Here is an 11,559-nt window from a genome sequence, read left to right as displayed (position 1 = left end):
CCCCCCTTCTACTCACTTAGCATCCCACCAATGAGCTCCCTCTGGGCCCAGTGTCAGGGTAACTTTCCCCATGACCGGCTGCTTCAAACCTTACATTAGTCTCTGCAAAAATGTGACAACATTCTCAAAGAGCTAGGAGACATGCTGGTCCTTGGCCACCCCACCCCTAACCCTAACCCCACCCCCAACCCTAACCCCAACCCCAACCCCAACCCCAACCCTAACCCTAACTCTCAAACCAAAGCTTTATTGCCTTTATTGCCTGTGCACATTCTCATGTGCATGTAGAAAAGCCTTCAAAATGCATTGCCAGATCAGTCTGTCACATTCCTTCAGTTTGTACTCCACACACACATGTCATTTTTCCAGTAGGGGTCTGTTCCATAACCAAAATATATAGTATTCCTCAGATCCCCCTGGTAAGCTGACGTGTTGAGTTGTGGTCTTAAAACCCAAATGAAGCCATTCTTAGTCTGTGGTGACGGAACTCTTTGCCTTCAGTTCCTCTGCAGTAAGAAATGGAAGAAACAGTGGCCTTTGCAAACGCCTTATGAGAGTGAAAGTGATAGGAAGTGATTGTCTATCACCGTATGAGCCATTTAGAGGAACCGTGTTAACAGTTTACTCAATTCCTCTTCCCCCTAAAAGCTGCACGCCTCCAAAGAAAGCTACCTCAGTCTGACAGGAATGTCTGAGCCATAGTGCAGGCCGGTTTTAGCCTGATAATGCTACCTTTGCTAGCCTACCTCAACCAAAAACTACTGAAACCCTTTCGATTCAGAAACTACTTCCTCCACCAGTGCCAGTGTACTGTGCCAGTCGCCAACTAGTCCAGAGAGTGCTGCTCAGGATGACTTCCAGGGAGTGTATAACCGTGGCATGGCCTGAACTCCACCGCCACAGCCCTGCCTTACCGCTCCAGGGATCGACCAGAGCCTTGACCACTTCCTGTCCAAGCCATGTCATCTTTCCATCTACAGGTCCAGTTTTGGAAATCTTTAACTTTCAGCGCTCCCTCCTTGATCAACGTTGACCTCGACATGGCTTTCCAGTGTCCATCTCCAAAGACTTATGTGTGCAGAGGAAGTAACTCATGGAACATATAAACCTCAAAGAGTGCCTCGAGAACATTTAAAGCATTCCTTTCTTTCTTTTAGTCCATTAGAGGAAGTTCAACATGATGCTTGCTTGTTCTGCACAACCCTGATGGAAAAGAAAGCCACAAAGTGTTTGAGGCCATGCTGCCAAGTTAACTCTCCAGGTGCCAAATGTGTCACCCTGAGACCTCAATGACACTGAGTTGGCAGCAAATAATTTTAAAGGTGACACTCGCCTGAAGGCCAGCGTCAGCCTATCCAAAAAGTTCTTCTCTGAAAACCAAGCTGAATGATACCCAAAGATGTAAACATTTTGATGGTTTTCCTTATTTTCCTTTAAAGAATTATTTTAAGAGAGACATTTACTTAAATGTTTGGATTGTTCCAATTTGAAAGGGGTCACCTGTGTATGAAGTGCTTTACGTAACCCAAACCAAAACAAGTCTCATGGTTTCCTTAGCGTTTTCTTTGTAATGTTCTCATAACCTTTTGTTTGGTCATTCCAGGCGCACCCCTTCACCACGGAACTCTTTGTTTTGTTGATTCTAACTTTTACCTTTTTGAAGAGTAACCAAATGGAGATGTCAGATATTTTGAAATACTTGCTATATTGTTACTGCTGTTTAAGGAATACTTGCTTTCTGTTTTTAGTAGTTCAATTCTTGCCAAATATTTATGTATTTTAACAAACTATGTATAAATGTAACATTCCAAGGGTTTAACTTTGCACTTCGTCATAACCAAAGCTCAGGATCATGCTTGTGAGCGTGATAATTTACACGAGTGTGTGAACGGTTAACACAAGGTGGACCTTGAGGGCAGCAGCTGTGAGAAGAAACCTCTTCCTTAAACCTAACGCAAAAAGTAGCTTTTTGACCTGAGTGGTTTAAACAAAGAGTCGAATGGTTGTATTTTAAAGGGAAAAACAAGTGCCCAAAAAGGAAATGTGTAATGTATCTTTATTTTCCTTAACGGCTGTCACTGCTTTATTACAACAGCCATTAAACAGGTCTGACAAAACACAACAGCTGTATACTCATCAACAACCCATATTAGCTCGCTAGCTAATGTTTCTTTCTTATCTTCAAACGAGTACACATCATATTTAGCTGCTCTGGTTACTAAATTGCACTGTTAACATCCGTTTTGCATGCTAGCTTGATGTAGCTATAGCACATTAAGAAGCTTAAATAGTCACTTGTTAAAGCCAACAATGGTTAGCTTGGATGCTAAATTGTGTGCAATCCTCATTGTTCACCATCGCTAACAAAACAACAATTCAATGTTACGATAGTTAATGTTCCAAACAAAAAAAGGCTTTAAACGAATATATCATTAACTAAGTGTGTTGTCACTCGAGCTGTTATGTTCCTCAAGGTTCACCTCAACCCTTTGGGAGTGTTTTAGGTTTCCTCAAAGAATACAGTATTAAAGGACGAGGGCTTTTCTCCTCGTCTACCACTGAAGCTGTTAGACCAACACAATACCAAAAAGTGTTTCTGATTTAGACCTAAAAGTCAATGTGATTTTTGTAGTGCGTATTTAGTGGTTAAGCTTCTGTTTGGAACCATTTCCTTTCTCTGCCTCTTTTCATTTGAGTCTGTTGTTCTTCCTGCTGTGCACAGGAAAATGTGCCAAAGCAAATGTTTGCTTTTTCTTATTGTTGATATTATTATTAGAGTTGATTACATGAATTAAGGTTTTTTGTTTCATGTGTAAGGATGGTATGAAAATGATTTTTAGGTTATGGTCTTTGAGGAAGTGATGTGAATGAGAATGTATGGCTGGAAGTTTTTGAAGCCGAACTCACATTTTGCCCTTAAGAGCCTACTACTAGATAAAAAAACACCACAAACAAGTTTTAAAAATGTAGGAGAGTAGAAACTGTCTGCTAGTACCAAGGAGAAACAATGCTTTAATGATTATAAGTGCTTCTCTTTTCACTAAAGCTTTCCACTGTAATGTAGCCAACTGAATCCTAAAGCTTTACCCTGCTGTGACCGAGGTCCCTCCTCCGTCTGTAGCCAACATGACAAAGGTTGGGAGGTAAGGACTGACTGCAGACACACTGGAGACCGAGCTGTGACTGGAAGGCTTTCACTGTAAGTTCAATGCAGAATTCACACAAAAAGGGTGTCAGTTCACACAATTTACAAAAAATGTTTTCATAGTTCATCTTTATTTTTCTAAGGTTTGTCTTTTACGAACCTGGCATTCTGAAAGTGAACAGAAGGTCACTTTTTAAATAACAAGTTAGGGAGTAGTCAAAGTGTGTACTTTATCACAAAATGACAACATTAGTATTCGTTTTAAAGGGCCAAACAACTTCCACTGTTACCACCAAGGTAAACAATACAGAATACAAGTTAATGTTTCCATAAAACTTAGAGCCTTAGCTAACATGAGGTAGCTACGCCAATGTCAATACACTGTGCAATACAATGAAGCATATAATTAGAGTTTTTATTGATAAGTAGGCTAATTCAATGTCATTTTCCACCTTAACACACATGATGACACAGGTGACTTCCACCCTAATATATGTGATATTACGTATGACTTTTCACATTAATTAACATTAAAACACGATTTTTCTCATTTTAATCTGTAAATACCCTTTGTGGTGATTTTTCGTGATTTGTGTGAACTGACCCTTTAACGTTATTTATTTATTTATTCAGTCAGAGGGCACCTGTTGTGCGTCTTTAAGATATGAAGGTAATTACAAGACAACACCAGTATTTAGCTGCAGAAACTGTGGCGCTCAATGACAACATCCTAATAATTGACATATTCATCATCAGGTGATATCCTGGTCACTCAGTGACAAGCTATTCTTCTTTAGGCAAAACATTGATCTATAGCTGCACATTTACCAAGATAATGTTTTAAATTACACATTAACCATGATAGCTGCTGTACATTTTTACCTTTCTAAATAATTATTAAAGTGTGTTGAAATAGTAAAGGGAGAGCTATTAGCATTGGCTAGCGTGTTAGCCTAACCACAGCTTGGTCTCTGTCTGCAGACTGATCCTGAATGTCTCACCGCTGCCTTTTCTCCTCCCTTGATCACATACCAACATGCCTAAAACCAAATAAAGAAATGTGGATGAAATAACGTTTCTCTATGTATTTTTATTTGTGTAGCATACACCAAATATAGTTACCCATGTCATTGGTGGTTATTATGCTTTTGAAAATGATTCACATTCCAGGTTTTAACCCTGGACTCTGCTGAGGTGAGTTGCTGATTTACTTTAAGCAAAGAAATATACGTAGCTCCCCTAACCAACATGAATGTTATCAAAAATGTTGTGATATGATTTGTTTGGCTATCCTTAAAAATAAACTGTGCAATACATACAAGATACTAATACGTTACTATGAGGGTGAACACTCCCAACCCGTCACATGTTGACGGGCGGTCAGGACCCCTCCCCGTCACTCTATTACAGACAGGGTACCCCTTGAGAGTCAGCTTTCAACGGGCAGGGCGTCCCATTGACTTGCATAGAGCTCCCTGAACGTTGGTAATCTCTCTCTAGGTCGTCCTCAGGCGAGCCCTCCACCGTTGCTTCCAGTCATTGCGGTTCTCCATACATCTGGCCAGTTCATTGTGCTCCTACGTCATTCTTGAGTACGTCCACGTATGTTAGTGCGGGACGTCCTCGTGACCGATGCCCGTGTGTTGGTTCCCACAGCACCAATTTGCCGGCTGGCAGCTCTTGATGCCTTTGGCAATGTCCTGCTAGTCTCATTCTCCTGGCTGCAATTTTCTCGCTCACCCTTGGTATTCCCTCGTACAGGATCTTGTTGGAGTGTACATACACTCTTGCTGATGTTAAGTACTGCTCGCAACATTCTGGTGTAGAATCCGTCAAGAGACTTTTGCAGGGTTGGCTTCAGGGTCCAGCCTTCACTGCCATAGAGGAGAACAGACTCTACCGTTGCATAGAAGAAGCTGAGTTTGATTTGACGGGGAGGTTGGAGTTCCGTACACTGGTCATGCCGTTCAGGGCCCTCCATGCAAGTGCCTTCCTCACCTTAAGATCTTGCTCGGTTGAGTTAACCCATGAGCCCAGGTACTTGAAGTCCTTGACTTCTTTAAGCACAGTGCCTTCTGTTGTTGTCAGAGGTGGATGTTCCGGTAAGATGTTATAGGTGATAACCTCAGTTCTCTTGGCGTTTAGCCTAAGGCAACCTTGGCACACTCTGACTCCACTCTGTGCAGGAGTTCCTGTGCTTGCTCCACGCTGTCGGAGAGCAGGCTGATGTCGTCCGCATAGTCCAGGTCTGTCAGGACTACTGTGGGGTGTCGTCTCAACCTCCTTGGTGTTAGAGTGAAGCCAAGATCCTGCTCTCGTCAACTGATGGCCTTCCTGAGCGCATAATCCAAGAGAATGATGAAGAGGAAGGGGGCCAGGGTGTCCCCTTGCATTACCCCAGCCAGGATGTCAAACTCATCACTGTTGCCGTCTGGGGTCACCACCCTGGCCCTTGTTCCTACGTACATGGTCTCTATTGCCCGGAGTAGGTTGGGAGGGACACCGTAGGCCTCAAGGATCTTCACCATCGTGCTTCTGTGGATCGATTCAAATGCCTTTTTGAAGTCGATAAAGCACAGTACAGCAGTCAGGTTATCCTTTTTCACCTCCTCGATCATTCTCCTTAGTGCCAAGATCTGGGATGCGGTGGTTCTCCCCTCTCGGAAGCCATTCTGGTTCTCCCTCAGGTGAGGGTTGATGGCGTGCCGTATCCTGTTCAGTATCATCCGGTTGTAAACCTTTGCGGTGTTACATGTCAGGCAGATGCCTTTGTAGTTGTCTGGCTTTGAGAGGTCTCCAGCTTTAGGCACTGGGATGATGTTGGAGAGAGACCATATATCAGGCTCCATGTTGTGCAGTGGAGCGAGGTTGCAAAAGTCTAGGATGAGGTCATCGAGATCACAGTACTTTAAGACCTCCGGGAGTATGCCATCCGGCCCAGCACTTTTGCCCTCTCTCACTGTGGACTTCGCCCTGGCAAGCTCACTGGCTGTGAAGGGACCATCGTTGATGGGCAGGTTCTGAAGAGATGCTGTTATACTTTCCTCAGCTCCATCCGCTATTGTGCCCAGCAGGCTTTGGAAGTGGTTGAACCAGGTCGTCACCCTCTCCTCGGGGGTGTGTCCCTCAACCTGTCCCTCCTTAGTCCTCTTCCGCCCAGTCATCTCATTTATGACCCTCCAGGCCTCCCCATATTGCCTTTCACCTTGCGCTGCCTGCACTCTTTGCACACTCTCCATCAGTTCCTCCCCTTTGATGGTGTTGTAGGTACTGGAGAGAAACTGTTTGGCTTCGTTCAGTACCCCACGTCTCTCCAAGGTTGGTTCACGCTCAAAGTTGAGGCGTGCTTCCTCCACCCTACCCCGTGCCGCTACGACCTCCGGATGTCTGGACCGTAGGGAGGTTCTGGCTCTGTCCAGCACGGGCACACATAGCCTGGTCGCCTCCTCGTTTGCAACAACAAATCTCCTGTATTCGCTGCTGGGCTCCGCTCCCTTATCCAGCTGCCGAAAGTGCTTCCTAACCTCCTCCGTATACCTGGTTTGAAGGCCAGGGTCGGTTATGAATGCCTTCCAGTCATGCCGGATCTTGCGGCTTGGCTTGGGGACCCTGAGGCTCAGTCGCACCCTCATGGAGACCACGCGGTGATCAGAGCCCACAGAGCTGAACGTGCTGTACGGTTCAGCATTCAGGATGGAGTTCCTCCACTTTTGCCTCACAAGTATGTAGTCCAACTGACGTAGCATACCTGTGGCTCGATCTTGGAAGGTCCATCTCTTGCCTGTTCTTTTCCGGAACATTGTGTTCACTGCCAGTAGCTCGTGTTCCATGAGAAGGACCATGAGGTATGCACCATTGCGGTTAGGAGGGTCGTGGTATGGGTAGGGTGCGTCCTCTGGTCCAAGCCTTGCGTTGAAGTCACCCAGGATTGCCAGGAAGTTGTGCGCTAGGACATCTCGGACTGCTGTTGCAAGGTCCTTATAGAACTTCTCCACCTCCTCAGATGGTGCCACGTTGGTGGGTGAGTACACGACTATGACTGTTGTTACTGGGTTGCCTGAGAACTCTGCAATAAGGATCATATTGGTGTGATGATAAACCCGACGGAGAGCCTTACGCGCCCGAGGGCCCAGCGTTAGCCCTACGCCCCCTGTTGCAGCCTGGGCCTCGTTTCGACACGCAGATGCAGTGATGAACGTGCATCTCTCCACTCTGCAATACCCGATCCGGTCATCAGTGTGCACTCTTCTGTGTTCCTGGATTCCCAGGATCTCCACTCCCCGTTCCTCAGGACAGTGTGCTAATTCTACCAATCTAGCTTCTTCTCTCACTGTACATGCATTGAAGGTTCCCATTACAAATGGTCTCCGACAACGCATGAGTGCATCGGACGGGGTACTGTGATCGGACAGGACCCTCCCTTGCGGGTTTAGGGTCTTATCATCATGTTGTCCTCCGGAAGGAGGACCAGCACCACCATCTGTTGCGATGTTCCTACGGACTCCCGCCGCTGGAAGTATAGGATTTGGGATTACTTTGTTCTTCATGGTTGGCTTTACTATGCTGATTAAGGACTGGGGGGCGCAACCCCTCTCAGTCTTAGTTTTAGTTCAGAGTGTCCTTCTTCTAGATGGGTTGCCTTCCATGGCTATGAGCCCCATCTGCCCCTGCTATTTACCCATAGCTGGGACAGTGGTTGGCAGGCGCCAGGCATGTCCACACACCGATGGGCCTTGCCTCTGGGGCCCACTGTTGCTCCGAGATCCCCTACAGTTTAGCCTGGGACCTCACGGTACCCAGTTACCATGTGTGGCCACGAGGAGGCACTGCAGGAGTCTTGGCGGTGGAGCGGCTTTGTACCAGCAGAAGGAAACTTACACAATCGGCTCCTCTTTTCACCCTCCACGAGGAGGGCTAGCCGGCGGCAGTAGCTGAAAGCAGAGTAGCAAGCAGAAGCAGCATGAAGCATGCACTAACTACAAGCACTACTACCGCAGATCTACTGCACTACACATCACACAGCCCTGCATGCAAGCACACACACAAATAATAGAGGAGTTGGGATCGCGGCGAAATGCTCTCCGCAGATCCATTCTCACAGCGTTTATCAACCTTTTTCTAACTCAATATCAAGCCACACTTATTGTTTTTACTTCTTTATTTTAATTGAATAATGTAGGACTTTTGTTGCCGTCAGTTATGGGGAGAGTAGGGGCTCAGAATACTGAAATCTGTATTGTTTCATTGTTTTTTCCTTCTAATTTTGTATTATTTTCTAAACCACACACTGTTATTTACTCAACAATAACACACAATTATCCTTGTATTTATTTATTTGTTTGATTAATAAACACAAGTTGGAGTCCGTCAGGACCGAGGGTCGGAGCAGCTCATTTTCTTTAGAGAATTGTACACCCGGAAGCTTCGCTTGACAAACCCTGTGATAGTCCTCAAGCTCTGTAATTGGATGTTTGAGTGTGCGCCTAGGGTTACGCCGAGCGTCGAATAGCACTTTGAAATGGGATGGAACCACGGCAGACTGTCCAAAACTGGATTTGAATGGGTCCACCCCGTCCCCCCCTCCCCCACCCTGTCCCCAGAACTACACATGCTGGCTATTGTGTGTTTCGCAACATGTTCTCTATGGCACGTCTCTACTGGGAGTTGTAGTTTTAAAAGACGTTTTCGTATTTCCCATAATAAGAAGTTGCCAGTATTAAACTGTGTACATCCCTGGAGGTTTAGGGGACAGGAAACACTCACATTTAAAACATATAATTAATAAATGGGTGAACATTTCTTGTGCCCATAATGGGCAGCATTAATATATATATACACACATGCCAGCTAAGGTCAGCAGAGCTTTATTTAACACTGGTCTTATGTCTGTGACCCCTCCTGTTGTTAATTGATGAGCCTGAAACATGCACTTGTCAAGGTTAAGGCACATTTTGCAAATATGGCAGTAGCCATCGATCATCTTAAGATAAGATAGACTTTATTGATCCCAAGTTGGAAACATTTGCGTTACATCAGCATGTGTAACAGTTGTAAATATGCAGTGGTGTTTATTTGTAAATCATTTAGTATAATCACACAACTTCTGTGTTTTATATTTAATAATTCTGTGTTCTTTATTTATTGAATGTTCAATACCTGACAAGGTCGGAGATGAAAAACTTGGGTCGCAGGTTCCTCAACAGTGCATTACAAGACATCTATCAATATGTGTGTATACCTCCACCATTAAACTGTCGATTCTGCACATTTCTTATACTATCTACATACATCTTATAAGAGCATAATACATATGTATAATATCAGTTAAAATAAGTGCTTAAACATACAGTAGTTAACATTGCAGGAAAGCAATATATTAGTACTTTGTCAGGCTTAATTTTTATACCCCCAAAGCTTTTTTCTTATTCAAAATAAGACCTTAACCTAAAGTCTTCTTTAATGTTTAAATAAAGCCTTATTAGTTTGTCTGTCTGTGTCTCCTATTAATATCTAATGATAAAAATAATACATTTCAATAACGTGCTTTAACCACCAGGTGTCCCTTTCTATCAGCTGTGCGCCGTTATGGTGTAAATATACCAATATACCAATTGGATCAAATATAAAAGTCAGCCGAATTAGTATTGATACTGCAAGGAGACTTATATTGTGAAGAGAAATTTAAGATTTTGTTTAATTGATATATTTATGATCCACGTCACATATTCAGTTTCGGCGGCAGTTGTTCCTGTTTGTCTAGAAGTCTTCTCATCAGGGCTCTATAGAGTGGCGAAGTCACGCCCATCTACTTCCGGTCCATGGGACCTTATTTCGGAAAAATTATGTATTGAAGTCAATGGAGAGAGAAAACGTATCTTTCGATCCCGTTTAAATTGTGCCACGAATTACACATATGATGTTTGACAATCTTAAAAAATAATTTCCATGTCAAAAAAGTCACAGTTTGTCGTAAAACTGTTGAAATATAAGACTATGAAAAATACGCAACTAGGAAGACTACAAATCCCATCGCGTAAGTGATGTCATAACTGATGTCACAATTGTTTTCCTCCGCTAAATATAAGAGATAGTTAAGATAAGATAACTTTAACAAGATGCCTGTGTGCTTAGTAACAGGTTGTTATCATACCAGCAATGGGTCTTGCTCGTTCTTTCGTTTCCCGTCTGATAAAAGGACCAGGAGTGGCTGGATCAAGTTAGCTACCTAGCTAGTAGCAAGCACGTTAGTTAGCATTACAGTCTTAGCCTTGTCAATTTGATAAGCCTTAACATGAAGTAACATCAAGTAACCCAACATGTTAAACAGTAAGAGTAGTAGTCATATTTCGTGAACCCTTTGAAGAGTACTGTCACACCGGTGTGATCATTCTATAATACACCATTTAAGCCCGGGGGAGAAATGCTAACGCTAACGCTACATTAGCACCGGCGATCTGTTCTACTTCATGCTAGCTATCTGCACAAATTGTTGACATTGAACATTAAAAAGACCAGGCAGTTCAGAGAGAATCAAAGGCAGGCAGGCAGGCAGCTTTGCATGACATTCTTCTGGACGTGTTTCATTGTGGTGATAGTGAGGGTAGTCAATCGTGTTCTTGACAAGACAGTAGTGACGGCCATCTTGGTTACCTGTGTTGTTCTGCGAGACCAGAGATGTAGTTCATTGAGCGTTTCACACAAAAAAATGTGTTACTTCACAGTTTTTTTTTTTGACTTGCAAAGGGGAGGGACTTCGCCACTCTATAGAGAGGCGAAGTCCCTCCCCTTCCGGTCGAGCTCCATGGGACCTTATTTCGGAAAAATTATGTATTGAAGTCAATGGAGAGAGAAAGATTATCTTTTGATCCCGATTGAATTGTGCCACGAATTACACATATGATGTTTGTCAATTTAAAAGAAAATGTTGCAAGTAAAAAAAAGAAGAATGTGTCGTAAAACTGTGAAGTAACACATTTGTTTGTGTGAAACGCCTAATGAACTACATGTCTCTGGTCTCGCACAATACGCGTCACCAACACAAAGATGGCTGTCACGTTAGTACATTTTACCTCTTTCTTTCAGAACGAGGTGAAAATCAGTACAAGTCTGGGCATGTTGAGAGCTGTACATACACGAAAGGGGAGTTAGTCGGTTCTGTAAAAGCCAGCATGCGGGACCGGCTTTACAAGGTTTCGGTGAGTAACATGAGTGTAATGTGTAACGTTAATGTCAGCTAGCTAACATTAGCTAACAAGGTACACTAACATGTTTTGTTTCAGCAACTAGTTTTCTCGTTAAGAACTTTGTGGTCTCTGTGGATAACATTAGTATTCACAAGAACAAGGTACACTCCCGTGTTTTGTTTTAGTTGCTCTTCAGATTGAAGCAGACAGTTTTATATCGACTATACTGTA

This window comes from Pseudochaenichthys georgianus, chromosome 11 (assembly GCF_902827115.2).
Source record: "Pseudochaenichthys georgianus chromosome 11, fPseGeo1.2, whole genome shotgun sequence".
NCBI lineage: Eukaryota > Metazoa > Chordata > Actinopteri > Perciformes > Channichthyidae > Pseudochaenichthys > Pseudochaenichthys georgianus.
Note: the sequence above shows the minus strand (reverse complement) of the source record.